Source organism: Chelon labrosus, assembly GCF_963514085.1.
Source record: "Chelon labrosus genome assembly, chromosome: 18".
Classification (NCBI taxonomy): Eukaryota; Metazoa; Chordata; class Actinopteri; order Mugiliformes; family Mugilidae; genus Chelon; species Chelon labrosus.
This window is the reverse complement of record NC_140351.1, coordinates 8,191,013-8,208,264: the sequence shown is the minus strand read 5'-3', so window position 1 is coordinate 8,208,264 and position 17,252 is coordinate 8,191,013. Positions and strand designations below refer to the sequence as shown.

The 17,252-nt window shown below is 41.2% G+C and overlaps 1 pseudogene across 1 annotated transcript; it reads left to right on the top strand.

Moving 5' to 3' along the window:
* The first annotated feature begins 5,565 nt into the window (after positions 1-5,565).
* Positions 5,566-16,472, top strand: LOC311503167 (myosin-6-like; annotated as a pseudogene). Its single transcript has 31 exons — positions 5,566-5,769; positions 5,859-6,002; positions 6,089-6,245; positions 7,630-7,657; positions 7,760-7,865; positions 7,952-8,044; positions 8,261-8,324; positions 8,515-8,613; positions 8,698-8,801; positions 8,886-9,024; positions 9,099-9,217; positions 9,302-9,451; positions 9,614-9,784; positions 9,870-10,159; positions 10,281-10,360; positions 10,444-10,649; positions 11,011-11,134; positions 11,211-11,347; positions 11,427-11,682; positions 11,765-12,007; positions 12,134-12,310; positions 12,389-12,534; positions 12,625-12,715; positions 12,815-13,204; positions 14,659-14,785; positions 14,926-15,044; positions 15,120-15,316; positions 15,424-15,607; positions 15,692-15,857; positions 15,952-16,076; positions 16,155-16,472. The product of its transcript is annotated as a myosin-6-like (transcript).
* The last annotated feature ends 780 nt before the right edge of the window (positions 16,473-17,252 follow it).

Sequence of the window (17,252 nt, the reverse complement as noted above, 5' to 3'; positions counted from 1 at the left end):
TATAAATATAGTTGATATATCCTTATATTTCTTTACACTGACAAACTACAGAGGATGATGTCTCCCAACCTTTTTGGCAGACAGAGGTTTCTGTTTATGTCACCTGGTCCAGTCTGTTCTTGTAGACAAAGAACCACAGCACTGGAGACCGTGAGAATGAGACAGCTGAGAATGAGAATCTTAACACAGATTGGTATGTTCCACCCTGGTACCACAGCAACGCCCTCAAGGTTATAGCGGTCCTCTAAACATAAGGTGTGGAAGCTGAGCTATGAGGAGTGCTGCGCAAGATCGCCAACATAGGTCATTGTACTTTCTCCAGTTATATTTCTCCAGTATAGGGTCACATTATCACTCTGTAGACAGACTGGACACTTACCTACAGCATACTTTACAACTCAGATGACCACATTTGTACCAAATGACTAAGCAAAATAGTGTAAAATATGCAAAATACCCTAACAAGGAGAACTCCTTTATTCCACAATGAGATATACCAACAAATGATATGGATTGTTATGTAGTTTGAGTCCCTAGAGGCCTAGGGAAGAAAGAAGAACCTTTTTAATTCATCATTAAAAGAGTACAGCAATGCACAGGTTCCATTACACTCTGACAAAAAATGTTTTCAGGGAACGTTATGTAAAGGCTTATAAGACTACTCGAGGTTAAGACCTTAAGTATGGAGCCATCAAGTGTTGAAAAGGTCTTGTTATACGGTGCAAAGGTCTTGGAGGAGAAGATTGTCTGACTCTGAGACGGTTTATCACCTTGTAGACAGCCTCACACTTTGCATTGCTCAGAAATAGCTCTCTTGATCCTTCTGTTGACTGCAGACACTTGAGCATCCAAATGATTTCCTCAAAGGAATCCATGATGATATATTAGACTTCTGACCCTTTAATGGCCTTTAGTCACTGGAAGTTGATCTAAGACACAATGCTCCTTCTGTTCTTGAGTAAAAATGTCTCATATACAATTACTTAGGGCTGGTAGCTTCTCACAGCGCAAGCATGCCTTTAGCGTTTAATTATATGATAAGATCGTAAAAGCAAAACAACAATCTTTTTTGTTCCTGTTTAATAGCTTAGACACACAGACACACAATGGTGTCACTGATGAGAGAGACAAATGAAAGTGAGGAGGGCCTCATTTCACCTAAGCAGAAGGAATGCCAAAACAATTTCACAGGTTTATCTTTGTCCTCAAGGGTAGACGGAAGGAAACAATGCCAAGCCAACAAGATGGCCGGTGAAGTATGAAGTAACACTCAGTGCCAGCATATACGGCGATGACCACGGCTTGATTAACAACAGCTGCAACTGTCCCTGAATGTCCCCTTGACATTCAGAGACAGTAAATAAAGAAAACTCAGCATAGAGCTAGAAAGATTTTCAACTACATCATGCACATACACAGGGGGCCAAGAGCTTTGCTAAGGGTATGGAAAGAGCTGGATGGACCAAATATAAAAATGGTTTTATTTTCATTTAGTTGAAAGAGCTTTCTTGTCTGATGTCATCCTTAGAAAATAGAAGGTAAAATGATGTGTCATCAGTGTAACAAGTGATATGAGATATTGTATTTTTTTGATAAAGTCATGGTAACATGTGTGATGGGAATGTGAGCTGGGGATGATCAACTATTTTGACCATTTTACACTGAAGACCCATTCAGTCTTTGATGCATGAATCAATAGTATTAAATGTTCGAGCACAACTGAAATACCATGAGAACTCGAACCGGCATCATTATGGACACTGAAAAGAGTAGACTCTGTGCGATAGAACTCTAAAACCATAGCATTTGTCTGCAATCATATTTCAAGACAAAAAGGGAAGAAAACTTGTTTAAAAATCTTCTACATGAACTGAAGCTTAGCTATCGGCCTTATTATTATGTTATTAAGGTTATCAGGGCCTAGGGTTTTTAATTTTTTCAGTAAGTTTTAACAATTCGAACCTTTAGAGAAGGTTTTGTTAAATAGGTGGGAAATGTATTGCTAAAGAAATTCAGAAACATTTTTACAGGCTTCAGTCCAGGGAGATGAGGTGGCCACAGCAGCAGCAGCAGGATTTAGGAGTCAATAAAGGCATATTCAGTGTTAAGAATTCAATTTAAGGATTGTAAATGCAGAGATGGGAAGAAGAAGTAAGTCTTAATTAAAAAATAAAACGAAACCTTCATCAATACAATATTGAGGCAATAGTCAAAAAAAAAAACTTAAGATGTCCTGACCCCTTGTCTCTAGTTTGGGTCATAGTCTCTTCAAGTAAATGAGGTAATCATGAGGTGATGTTCATTTCTTGTAGAGTTAGATGGTGACTGACATCCCTGTCATGTAAGATAAACAACCACAAGGCCGTTTCCCTGAGCATGAAGCAGGGGGAAACAACTGGCTGCTCAGAACTTTAGAGTACCCATGAGCCTCAGCTTCTGTTGCCATAGAAAAGATGCCAGTCAGAGTCAGCGGTCTTCAACGCTGCAACTGACAACAAAATCTGGTGCTAGCATTATTCATGTACACCTGAAATTAAAGTAGTTGCAGACATTTAAGCAGCACATTTGAGTTTTACAGCAAGTGTTGTTTAATCTACAAAACAACACAAAATGGACACCTGTATGTTCACCTTCGTTATGTGGACAAACAAACCCACTACATGAATCCATCATGTCTCATGAATCCGAAGCTCCATCAACAAGTGTCGACTGCAAAAGGACACAAGACAGCTGGGAATGAAAGCCTGATTGCTGGCCTGAGGAGTGGTCTGTCGGGTGCAGACAACCAACTGTGAAGACTTGTAAGGTCACGGTGAACCCCTCGAGTGTTAAGTTGTTGACGTCAAAAGGGCTGGTGTGCTTCTTGAGTAGCTTCTTGACGTAGCCCGTTCAATAAACACGTCACTAAAGGATCTCCTCCGATAATGCGACAGTTATTACAAGTACTAACCTTGCTGCCATTAGTAATGTGCACGGGGGGGGGCTTCTAAATGTATTTATCTTCAGTATGGGTGATGAAACCTTTCAAAGGAGGCAGCTGTCATGCTCGATCTTTCATTATAGTTGGACGAGGGTCAGCTAAGGTCTACTGGGAGCCAGAGAGGGTAAAGGAGTCCAAGTCAGAGTCCACAGGTTTATCTTTGTCTTTGTCTTCTAGGAAAATAGAAGTCAGACAATTGTAGACATCCTGCTTGTTGTAGCTATGACTACAATGTCTTTTTACTTTTATTTATTTTTTCTGTACAGCACTTTGGTTCCCCTTGGGTTTTTTTTAAAGTGCGTTATGAATAAAATTGGATTGGATGAATAACTGTTTTATAAGTAAATAAATTCATCTCACTTCTATATAGGAAATATTGCCACAAGAATTGTTCTCAGAAACAAATGACAACAAAGCCACATTCACAATTCTCCCTATAAAATGTGTTGGATTTTATTTTTTCTTTAATATAATGAATTGTTTTGTTTTCTGGCTTTTCGGTCTCTTGAAGGACAGAACTAAAATAGATACTGATTTAGTTTCAGCTAATAGGCTTCAGTTTCAATAGCCAATAGTAACGGGACAGTTACAGTTGTCCACACCTTTATCTCCCTATACAGATGTTCCTTTTTTATCCTTTGTATTGTTGCTCCGTCCTAATAGGGCAGCTGTGTGTCAAAGCACTGCCTCCCTGGTGTATAAAAAGAGTTCAGAAAGGGGGATAAGGACAGGAACACAACACCTGCAGGTAGGCTTACATATATCTGATGACAACCTTATACCATTACAAATTAAAAATACAGTGTTACTTTTGTTTTTCTAGAGACTCAACAAAGAACTCTATCAAGCGGAAGAGGAACAGTAAATAGGTAAATAGCTCCATTCTGTTTCTATTTCATAACAAAGTGAACAAGCTGGATGGCGACAACATTTTTTCTTTATTTAATACCAATCACAATCCTTGTAGTTTAGAATATGTTCATTTTTACCATTTACTATCTATCTAGATATAAATAGATATATATGAAATCAAATCGAAGAAAAACAACAGTAGAACTCAGGGCTATGTATTAATAGTGAAAGTAAGAGTATTTTCACACAATGCAAAGGGAATTCAGGGGATTGGGACTGAACAGCTGTGTAGCCTTAAGAAAACCACTAATCAGTGACGCTAACCGGAAAAAAGGCTTCAATTTGCTAGGGAGCATAAAGATTGGATTCTGGAGCAATGGAAGAAGGTCATGTGGTCTGATGAGTCCAGATTTACCCTGTTCCAGAGTGATGGGCGCACCAGGGTAAGAAGAGAGGCAGATGAAGTGATACACTTAATGTCTAGTGCCTACTGTACAAGACTGCTATGATCTGGGCTTACTGCAGTTGGTCAGGTCGAGGTTCAGCAAAATTATGTGCCCATAACCGGTCTTAGTCTCGAGACCGAAGAATAGATAGATAGATAGATAGATAGAAGAAGATAACTTCTTCTCCGCCATTACATTTTTAATCTCGCGCACCCCCTAGAGGCAGCTCGCGCACCCCCACCAAACTTTGGGAATCCCTGCCTTAGATGATCAGCTGTTATCTGTCATAGAAGATGTGGGATTTCGTTGGCATAATAATTTCTTTCGGTGTTTTGTTTTTCGGTTTTCGGCCTTGGTTTCCTCACTTCTGGTTTTCGGTTCCGGCCAAGAATTTTCATTTCAGTACATGCCTAATATAAAGCAATAACATAAAGATAATTCAAATTGTTCAACCAATGTATAGGCCTATGTCTGTGTATAACCATCTGAAAAACTTGGTTATACCCAGGGCTCTCAAGTTATGAACTTAGCTTGGAGATTTTCTTTTTGTTTGTTTTTTGACGGGGCGAGGGTGAAGTGTATTTGAAGATTGGCCAGCTGGCCTTACCAACAGTTTGAAATAAATGTATTTTTCAATATGACAAATATACTAATGCTTCTGTTTATTCAGTTCGGTCTCGGTCTTGGACTTGGTCTCGCCCCTCCTCGGTCTTGGTCTTGACTCGGTCTCGCCCCCTCAAAGTCTTGGTCTTGTCTTGGTCTTGGTATGCTCTGGTCTTGGTCTTGGTCTTGACTCGGTCTCGGGTTAGGTGGTCTTGACTACAACACTAGGATTTATTCTTCCCTGATGGCACGGGCATATTCCAAGATGACAATGCTAGGATTCATGGGGCTCAAACTGTGAAAGAGTGGTTCAGGGAGCATGAGACATCATTTTCACACATGGATTGGCCACCACAGAGTCGAGACCTTAACCCCATTGAGAATCTTTGGAATGTGCTGGAGAAGGCTTTGCTCAGTGGTCAGACTCTCCCATCACCAATACAAGATCTTGGTGAAAAATGAATGCAACACTGGATGGAAATAAATCTTGTGACATTGCAGAAGCTTATCGTAACAATGCCACAGTGAATGTGTGCTGTAATCAAAGCTAAACGTGGTCCAACGAAATATTAGAATGTGTGACATTTTTTTTATTTGGTGGTGACTTTTCTTTTGGCCAGGCAGTGTATATATACTTTCTTTTCTTTATGGAAATGTATGAATTTATGGTTCACAGCTTTCAAGATGTCGGGCGATGCCTTGATGGCGGAGTTTGGGGCGGCAGCTTCCTTCCTGAGAAAGTCAGACAAGGAGCGCCTTGAAGCCCAGACCCGACCCTTTGACATGAAGAGGAATTGTTTTGTGCCCGACCCCGAGGTGGAGTACGTCAAAGCCGTAATATCCAGCAGAGACGGCGACAAAGTCACCGTTGAAACTGAGTTTGGAAAGGTAAGTGGAAGTGGCTGTGAGATGATTAACCTAAACCTTTGGTGGCTTTTACAGCAGTATAAACTAAGATATTACTTAAATCCTTGCAGACTGTAACCCACAAGGAGGCAGATATCCACCCCCAGAACCCGCCAAAGTTTGACAAAATTGAGGACATGGCAATGTTCACCTTCCTTCATGAACCTGCTGTGCTGTTTAACCTCAAAGAGCGTTATGCAGCATGGATGATCTACGTAAGTATTGACCACAAACCTGCAGATCTCAGCACAGCATGAAACCTTTAGTCCAGTCAAAAAACAAAGTTGTTGTGTGTCCACAGACCTACTCTGGGCTGTTCTGTGTGACTGTCAACCCCTACAAGTGGCTGCCAGTGTATGACCAATCGGTGGTCAACGCATACAGAGGAAAGAAGAGGAGTGAAGCTCCTCCTCACATTTACTCCATCTCTGACAACGCCTACCAGTACATGCTGGCTGGTGAGTTCATCTCTGGCCATTTTCAGACATGCTATTAGCATGCGTCTTGACTGATTCGATCATAAATATCTAGCTTTAAGTATGTGTGTTCTCATAGACTGATCAGGTATAACATTATGACCACCTTCCTAATATTGTGTAGGTCCGCCTTGTGTCTCCAAAACAGTTGTGACCCATCATAGAATGGACACGAGCCTTGTGAGGGTGTCCTGTGGTGTCTGGCAACACAATGTTGTTAGTGGGGGCCTTTGGGTCCTATGGGTTGAGGGGAGGAACGTCTGTGGATCATTCCACAGATACTTGATCAGTTTGGGATCTAGGCCAGCATCAACACATTGTTCTGATCTTTTTGTTGTTGTTGTTTTTTTTTTTTTTTTAGTTGTTCCTAAACTGTTTTTGTGTGTGTGCCTGTGTCAGGCTGCATCCTGCTGGGCAGTGTTGTGCATGAACGCATTCATTCAACATTCATTCAACATTCATTGAACTAGTTCTTGTTTAATGTGAACTTGCACAACACTGCTGACCATCTTACACTGCAGGGGATGGCTGCTGACATCAAGGAGTGCCATTGCTATGGTCTCCTGTCAGTGGTTTTAATATTGTGGCTGGTGAGTGTTGGATATATCCATATAAGCATATAAACTGACATACGGATAAGCCACGACATTAAAACCACTAACTGTGAAGTCAGTAACATTTATAATTGCATTACGATATAATGTTCTTCTGGGAAACTTGGGTTCTGGGATTTATGTGGATGTTACATTGATGTTACAACGTAAACACAACCCCATGGAGCCATATGTGCACATGATGTAAAAGAAAACGTGTTTCATGAGTCTGGGCAACATTCCTACATGAACCTGGGGTCCAGTTACGATGCTCACATGATCATTGGAGGCACTTTCGGCATCCTGATTGATCCACAGCTAGGCAGCCCTGCACAAAACAAACTATGATGCACTGTGTGTTTGTACACCTTTCTATAAAAAACAGCTTTAATTTTTCACCTACGGTAGCTCGTCTGTTGGATTGGCCCACACAAACCAGCCTTTGCTCCCCACATGCCTCAGTGATTGGTTGCATATCTCCCACTGCAAACCAGTAACATTCCAGAGCTGCAGTTTTTGGTGATGCTCTGACCCAGTCATATATGGTCAAAAGTGGCCCAGACGCCCTTCTAATTTTGGTCTGAGTGATTGGATTTCAAATGCGTCCACAGAGTAACTTGTTTACACCTGTATGGTCAGTTACTTAACATTGGATCTGTTAAGGTCTGAACAGGTCCTCTGCCACACTGCTTCACGTTGTAATGACTGGTCTAATACATCCAGACATTTAAAGAAAGCTGTCCTAAGGCTGAATGTTTTCTTACATTTTGCAGACAGAGAGAACCAGTCAATCCTTATCACGTAAGTCAGTCCTGATATGCCATTATCATGTTTCCATTATGAAGGCCATGTCTACGTTGTAAGAGGGGTTTCTTACATGTTGACCTCACATATCATTCACAGTGGAGAATCTGGTGCAGGAAAGACTGTAAACACCAAGAGAGTCATCCAGTACTTTGCCAGCATTGCAGCTGTTTCTGGCAAAAAGGATGCAAATCAGGAGAAAAAGGTGATATTGCATGTATGATTTGATATATTATATGTATAATAAATGCAACTGTAGTGACTAAATTCTTACAACAATGGTATCCACAGGGCACCCTGGAAGATCAAATCATCCAGGCCAATCCTGCTCTGGAGGCTTTTGGGAATGCCAAGACCATCAGAAATGACAACTCCTCGAGATTTGTGAGTTTCCTAAATTCTTATTCATGATAAACTTTGTTTATTGTTATGTTCAACAGTGTCCCCAACCTCCTAGCGTCTATTTGATGCTTCATGTATCAAGGAATCTAAGTTTCAAACCATCAATACTGAGGAAAATGTGTGAACTTGATTAGTCCTATGACAAAGTCACTGGTTACAACTTTATATAACTATTTGATATCGAACTGCCTCTTGTAGGGTAAATTCATTCGAATCCACTTTGGAGTCAGTGGAAAGCTGGCTTCTGCTGACATTGAGACATGTAAGTAGACTGTGACATGACAGAATCACTTGATGAAGCAAGCTGCCAAACGTTTAAAAGGTTTCTAGCAGTAACCTCTACCTGGGGACTGCAACGTTTTAACAAAGCACAAAATCAAGTGGTAACATGAAGAAGTGCACAATATATACTGTAGTTGTCAATACAGTGACTTAAAACTGATGTTCTTCAGATCTGCTGGAGAAATCTCGTGTCACCTACCAGCTCAAGGCTGAGAGGGACTATCACATCTTCTACCAGATTCTGTCCCAAAAGAAACCTGAACTCCTGGGTAAGTATTGAACAAAACACAGAACATAATTGTTGCTAAAGTAACATCAAATACACATTAACTGCAAGTAATTTTCTTTGACAGAAATGCTGCTGATCACCAACAACCCCTATGACTACGCCTACATCTCCCAAGGAGAAACAACCGTAGCCTCCATCAATGATGCAGACGAGTTGATGGCCACTGATGTGAGGAAGAAAAAGATTCACAGTTTTCTTTTAAAAAAAATCCACACATGCAGTTGCACCACTAACTGCAATTTGGTGTTTAAGGAAGCTTTTGATGTCCTGGGCTTCACCCAAGAGGAGAAGAATGGCATCTATAAGCTGACTGGTGCCATAATGCACTACGGAAACATGAAGTTCAAACAGAAGCAGAGGGAAGAACAAGCAGAGCCTGATGGCACAGAGGGTAAAGAAACATTATTACACTTTTTGGCATAACATATTAAAGTGCATGACAATGCAACCCAAAATTCATTACAGATGTCGACAAAGTGGCATACCTTATGGGCCTAAACTCTGCTGACCTCATCAAGGGACTGTGCCACCCCAGAGTGAAAGTGGGCAATGAATGGGTCACCAAAGGTCAAAATGTGCAGCAGGTGAATTGAAAGAAAAAAAAGAGGTCACTCTGTTGAATTCTGTGTTAAATAGTGAATTCATATATTTTCATGCCATTGTTTTAGGTGAACTACTCTATTGGTGCTCTGGCCAAGTCAGTGTATGAGAAAATGTTCCTGTGGATGGTGGTGAGAATCAACCAATCTCTGGATACCAAACAACCTCGCCAGTACTTCATTGGTGTGCTGGACATTGCTGGATTTGAGATCTTTGATGTGAGTCTCAACAGTTTGGTGGATTTCTGACATATTCATAATATGTCAGAAATAGAAATAGAATTTTTTCCTTTAAATTTTCCTTAAAGGACTTCTGACATATTCATGAAAAAAATGTTGGAATTCATATATGGAGTCTTTCTCTTTGCATGTGGTCTCTAGTTCAACACCTTTGAGCAGCTGTGCATCAACTACACCAATGAGAAGCTGCAGCAGTTCTTCAACCACCACATGTTTGTGTTGGAGCAAGAAGAGTACAAGAAAGAGGGCATCGTGTGGGAGTTCATTGACTTTGGAATGGACTTGGCAGCCTGCATTGAACTCATTGAAAAGGTTGGTGCTTTCAAACTTGCTTATTGGCACAGTATTTCTCAATATGAGTCTAACATGAGATGTTCTAACGTGTCTCTCCCTGTAGCCTATGGGTATCATGTCAATCCTTGAAGAGGAGTGCATGTTCCCCAAAGCCAGCGACGCAACATTCAAAGCCAAACTGTATGACAACCATCTTGGTAAAAGTCCTAACTTCCAGAAGCCCAGGGTTGTAAAGGGAAAACCAGAGGCCCATTTCTCCCTGGTTCACTATGCTGGCACTGTTGATTATAACATCACTAATTGGCTGGTGAAAAACAAGGACCCACTGAATGAGACCGTGGTTGGACTCTATCAGAAGTCCACTCTGAAGTTACTGGGTGTGCTGTTTGCTGGGTATGCTGGAGCAGAATCAGGTAAGGGGTCTTTGGTCATAAACTATTACTGTCTTTCAATTGTCTAGAATATCATGAAGACGACAAATATTAAAATCTATGTAACTACAACTTCCATCCAGCCCAGGAATCCGGAGGCAAGGGAGGAAAAGGAGGAAAGAAGAAAGGTTCTTCCTTCCAGACTGTGTCTGCTCTGCACAGGGTAAAAATGTCTCAGGTTTGGTGCATGATCTCTTTTGGGTATACAGTATGGAATTGTTGCTTATACATGGTTTACATGTACAGGAGAATCTCAATAAACTGATGACCAACCTCAGGTCAACTCACCCGCATTTTGTACGCTGCATCATCCCCAATGAGACCAAGACTCCTGGGGCTATGGAGAATCCTCTGGTCATGCACCAGCTGCGCTGTAATGGTGTGCTGGAAGGCATCAGGATCTGCAGGAAGGGATTCCCCAACAGGATTCAGTATGGAGACTTCAAACAAAGGCAAGACAAGCAAAGTTTAGTCATTGCTCTTTCACATAATATCAGCATAATATCAGGGATACACAGACTTAGTATTTCAGGTCTTTAGATTACATGTCTTCATCCAGGTGACCCATTTTTAATGACAGAAATGTGAAATATTGCGAAGTTGTTTAGCTAAATGACCAGTATACACAATGAATCCCGCTAACTTGACTTGCATCCCACTATCAACCTGCCATAAGGTGTCCCCTGTGAAAAGGGTTATGAAGGACATCATCAGTCAAATGCTATGTAGTTCTGCCTCTCAGGAAACATCTTTAAAAATATATTTTCAAATTTCCCCAGAAACTGTAATGATGTTGTACATGTGTCATTTCAGATATCGTATCCTGAACCCTAATGCTATTCCTGAGGGACAGTTCATAGACAACAAAAAAGCCGCAGAAAAGCTTTTGGGCTCTCTGGACATTGATCACGAGCAGTACAAGCTGGGACACACAAAGGTTGGTTCTATAAATACATAAACTAACAAAATGCGAATTGACTGTTGAAGAAAATATAAAAACCTTTATGTCTCAGGTGTTCTTCAAAGCTGGTCTACTGGGTGTTCTTGAGGAGATGAGAGATGATCGTCTCGCTCTCATCATAACTGGAATTCAAGCAAGAGCCAGAGGATTACTGGCCAGGATTGAGTTCCAGAAGATTGTTGAGCGCAGGTTGATGTTTAACTTCTTACATTTACCATAAAAGATTCTTTTGAAGAATATTTCAAATTCAAACAAATGTTATCCACAGGGATGCCTTGCTGGTGATCCAGTGGAATGTGCGTGCCTTCATGGGTGTCAAGAATTGGCCCTGGATGAAGATGTTCTTCAAGATTAAACCTCTGCTGAAGTCAGCTGAAACTGAGAAAGAGATGGCAAACATGAAAGAGGAGTTCACAAAGCTCAAAGAGGCTTTTGCAAAATCCGAAGCCCGAAAGAAAGAGCTGGAGGAAAAAATGGTCACCCTTCTCCAAGAGAAGAATGACCTACAGCTCCAAGTCCAATCTGTAAGATAAGTCAGTCTTATTTAAAACAAATATGCAAATAACTTTTATGAATTAAAACATTGATTTGATGTTCTGCCTTTAGGAACAAGACAATCTTGCAGATGCAGAGGAGCGCTGTGAGGGTCTGATCAAAAGCAAAATCCAGCTTGAGGCCAAATCCAAAGAGCTGACAGAGAGACTGGAGGATGAAGAGGAGATGAATGCAGAGCTGACTGCCAAGAAGAGGAAGCTGGAGGACGAATGCTCGGAGCTCAAGAAGGACATTGATGATCTGGAGCTAACTCTGGCTAAAGTGGAAAAAGAGAAACATGCCACTGAAAACAAGGTATAACTTACATAACATAACACGATTTGCCAGTGTCCACAGCAGGTTTGAAGATGTTTTATGGATTTTCATGAATAATCTTTCTATAAAGTAAACTGGATGCAACTGCGTGATATATTTTCCAAGGTAAAAAACCTGACTGAAGAGATGGCAGCTCTGGATGAAATCATTGCTAAGCTGACCAAAGAGAAGAAAGCTCTTCAGGAGGCTCATCAGCAAACACTGGATGACCTGCAGAGTGAAGAAGACAAAGTCAACAGTCTGACCAAGGCAAAAGTCAAGCTGGAGCAGCAAGTTGACGATGTGAGTACTTTAATTAACTGCAATAAATTGCATGGCCAGGAGATGTGAAGTAAATGTTTGTGATGTTTTGTTAATTAGCTTGAAGGATCCCTGGAGCAAGAGAAGAAATTGAGAATGGATCTGGAAAGAGCCAAGAGAAAATTGGAAGGGGACTTGAAGCTAACTCAAGAAAATGTAATGGATCTGGAGAACGACAAACAGCAGCTGGAGGAAAAGCTCAAAAAGTAAAACTAACCATTTGAAACCTCAAAAATATCATACAGTGTGCTACATAAACTGGTTGCTAAAATAAAAGACTTTGTTGTTCAATGTAGGAAAGACTTTGAAATTAGCCAGCAGCTTAGTAAAATTGAGGATGAACAGGCCATAGGGGCTCAGCTCCAGAAGAAACTGAAGGAGCTACAGGTAACTGTACAGACAGGATTCCATTTAATGAAGTTTTTTTTTTCTTGATTATGTGAATTCATATTTAAAGTTTATAATAATCTGGTGAATATCATCAAGGCCCGTATTGAAGAGCTGGAGGAAGAACTGGAGGCAGAGCGAGCTGCCCGAGCCAAGGTGGAGAAACAGAGGGCCGACTTAGCCAGGGAGCTGGAGGAGATCAGTGAGAGGCTGGAGGAGGCTGGAGGAGCCACTGCTGCCCAGATCGAGATGAACAAGAAGAGGGAGGCCGAGTTTCAGAAGATGCGCAGAGACCTTGAAGAGGCTACTCTGCAGCATGAAGCCACTGCTGCCTCCTTGAGAAAGAAGAACGCAGACAGCGTGGCTGACCTGGGAGAGCAGATCGACAACCTGCAACGAGTCAAGCAGAAGCTGGAGAAAGAGAAGAGCGAGCTCAAACTGGAGCTGGATGACTTGGTCTCCAACATGGAGCAGATCGTCAAAGCGAAAGTAAGATGTACAAATCAAACAAATGTTGCATTCAACCATTGCAGTATAATAGTGTAAAACTCCAGTAAACCACAATCCATTTACCTTACTGCAGTGTTAATTTTGACAGCAAATTTTGATTTAGTTTTAGTCATAGTCTTTTGACGAAAATATCATTTTAGTTTTAGTCATAATTTAGTCATTTAAATCATTTTAGTTTTAGTCTAGTTTTAGTCGACTAAAAATCTTAGGATTTTAGTCGACTAAATATAAAGTTATTTTAGTCGGCTAAAATATAAAGTGTTAACGGTAATCCATGTTTTTTAGATTAACTTGTATTTCTGAAGATAAAATAAAAAACATCTGTTATGGAATGGTATTAATGTTTAAATGTGCAATGCTTATTGGCATAGATTCCACTCATTCTATTTGAACAAACTGCTATGACTAACATGCTAACATGCTGAGCTACAGCTCGTTAACGTAACCAGAGTTGCTAGTTATTGCACCTGACCAAATTCGATTTGGGCCTCAGTTGTATTTGCACTTGATAAACCAAAACTAGCGAGGGTAGCAACTCTTAACAAACTTAAAACACTGAACAGCACATAGTAGTAGATACCGTAGACAGCCATGACATGCATTTTGGAGCTAACGAGCTAACTAGCTTACCTTCGTATGGATTTCAGGATAACTCGCTTGCAAGTGTCGCTTCAAGTTCGTTGTGTTTTTACCGGCGATAGTAGGTCCACACGGTTTGCAATGCATCTTGTTTTCAGTAATGGTAAACTGGAAATGAGTCCATATATCTTGCCTCCGTTTTCTCCCCGGCTGTGACATATCGCGGTGTTAATAAAAAACTTTGAGTGCATGCATATGATGACCCTTGTAGCAGTCTACCGACCATCAATGAGCGTCTTACCGCTCTCCAGAGTTTGTTCTGATTGGTTGTCTTTCCAAGTCGTCCTGATTGGATTTCATCCTTGTCAAATATTTTAGTCTCGTTTTTATTCGTTGACGAAAATGTCAATAACTTTCGTCATAGTTTTAGTCTTTGAGCATATTTTTTTATTTAGTTATCGTCTCGTTTTCGTCAGAGAAAAAAAGGTCGTTGACTAAAACTATGACGAAAAATTTTCGTCAACGAAATTAACACTGCCTTACTGCTTGTGGACTTTGGCTGTTTGACTTTTGTAAGTAGCAACTTCTTAAATTTGTACAATACATTGTTTTATGGCTACACAACCAAAAAACAAATTAAATCTCGTTAGCCTCAGCTATATTTTGTGTTTAGTGATATTTAGAAAATGCTATCATGCTACCACACTAAAGTAACATCACTAAGGTAACTGTTGTTATATTGCTAGCGATAGCATTTAGCTCAAACCCGTTAGCCTTGCATGAAGTTCCCAAACCAATGATTTAGATCATAGTGAGTCAGATTTATATTTAAATATGAAACTTCTTTTACTCAGACCAACGCGGAGAAAATGTGCCGCACTCTGGAGGATCAAATGACTGAATACAAGACAAAATCAGAGGAGGCCCAGCGCACCATCAATGACTTCACAATGCACAAAGCAAAGCTTCAAACTGAAAATGGTAAAAAGATACACTCATAAGTGGAAGAATTTACTGTTAATGACATGTACCTTATGTCCGGATGCTACAACAGAAATATGTTTAGGATATGGGTTTATCTGTTCAAAAGAAACTCTGAAACCTAAACATTTACTCCACAGGTGAGCTTTCAAGACAGCTGGAGGAGAAAGACTCCTTGGTCTCTCAGTTGACCAGAGGGAAGCTGTCATACACTCAGCAGGTTGAAGACCTCAAGAGACAACTAGAAGAGGAAGTCAAGGTAAATAAAACTTAAAAAATACAGATCCCACAGTTTCCAAGCAAAATAACTTGACTTCATGTTATTTTATCAAAGGCCAAGAATGCACTTGCCCATGCGGTGCAGTCATCTCGCCATGACTGTGATCTGTTGAGAGAGCAATTTGAAGAGGAGCAGGAGGCCAAAGCTGAGCTCCAGCGTGGCATGTCCAAGGCCAACTCTGAGGTGGCTCAGTGGAGAACCAAGTATGAAACTGATGCCATCCAAAGGACAGAGGAGCTGGAAGAAGCAAAGTAAGGACTGAGTAAATTGAGAATGGAGTCTTCTGTAGCATTTTTAATGTTTAGGGAGGTTATACTAGAGGCATTGATATTGTGCTTTTATTGTTTTATCCCATTAGGAAAAAGCTAGCTCAACGCTTGCAGGATGCAGAGGAAGCTGTTGAAGCTGCAAATGCCAAATGCTCCTCCCTGGAGAAAACCAAACACAGGCTTCAGGGGGAGATTGAGGATCTCATGGTGGATGTGGAGAGATCTAATGCTGCTGCTGCAGCTTTGGACAAGAAACAAAGAAACTTTGACAAGGTGACATTACGCGGGAAAGAAGAAAACATATATAAAAATATATTTCAACACATGACATAACTGAACCATCTGTTTCTTGATCAGGTCCTTGCTGAGTGGAAGCAAAAGTATGAGGAGTCCCAAACTGAGTTGGAAAGTGCCCAGAAAGAGGCTCGTTCTCTCAGCACTGAACTCTTCAAATTGAAAAACTCCTATGAAGAATCTCTGGATCATCTGGAGACCATGAAACGAGAAAACAAGAATCTTCAAGGTTGGAAGATATCTTTGAACATAATTTGTATCTTAAGGTACACTGAATAAGACAAGTTAGGTAATGGTAAAAATAATTAATATTCCTAAAACAGAGGAAATTTCTGACCTGACTGAGCAACTTGGTGAGGGAGGAAAGAGCATCCATGAGCTGGAGAAGATCCGTAAACAGCTGGAGCAGGAGAAGGCTGAGATACAAACTGCTCTGGAGGAGGCTGAGGTGAACACATTTTGAATATTTTTATGTGCTCTTTGATACTTTTCTGTAGGATCTTACATTAATTTACTCTTTTTACAGGGCTCCCTTGAGCATGAAGAGGGCAAGATCCTTCGAGCTCAGCTGGAGTTCAACCAGGTTAAGGCTGACATTGAGCGCAAGCTGGTGGAGAAGGATGAGGAGATGGAGCAGTCCAAGCGTAACCATCAGAGAGTGGTAGACACTCTGCAGAGCTCTCTGGAGGCTGAGACTCGCAGCAGAAACGAGGCTCTCAGAGTGAAGAAGAAGATGGAAGGAGATCTGAATGAGATGGAGATCCAGCTGAGTCAGGCCAACAGGCAGGCAGCTGAGGCTCAGAAGCAGCTCAAAGCTGTCCATGCTCACCTGAAGGTGACACTAAACAATTCAAACTCATCAGTCAGTCAAGATTTTTTTTATAAAAGCATAAAATTCATTCTCTGAAACACATTTTTAATATTTTGCATCGACAGGATTCCCAGCTGCAGTTGGATGACGCTATCCGTGGCAATGATGATCTGAAGGAGAACATTGCCATTGTGGAGCGGCGTAACAACCTGCTGCAGGCTGAACTCGATGAGCTGAGGTCTCTGGTGGAGCAGACTGAGAGAGGCCGTAAGTTGGCCGAGCAAGAACTGTTGGATGTCAGTGAGAGAGTTCAGCTCTTGCACTCACAGGTATCATCAGCTATTTTGTAATCACTGTATTATAGTTTGCAAATTTTATAGTTTTGCACACTAAAGTTTCCTGATCTTCCCAACAGAACACCAGTCTGCTGAACCAGAAGAAGAAGCTGGAAAGCGACACCGCTCAGCTTCAGAATGAGGTGGAGGAGGCTGTGCAGGAATGCAGAAACGCTGAAGAGAAGGCAAAGAAGGCCATCACTGATGCTGCCATGATGGCTGAAGAGCTGAAGAAGGAGCAGGACACCAGCGCTCACCTGGAGCGTATGAAGAAAAACATGGAGCAAACCATCAAGGACCTGCAGCACCGTCTGGATGAAGCCGAGCAAATAGCCATGAAAGGTGGCAAGAAGCAGGTCCAGAAGCTGGAGGCCAGGGTAAATTTTTCTAACCACTAGGTTAAATTGAATTACAGGTGTACAATACATGAAATTAAATATGTTGTTTTCCAGGTGAGAGAGCTAGAAAATGAGGTGGA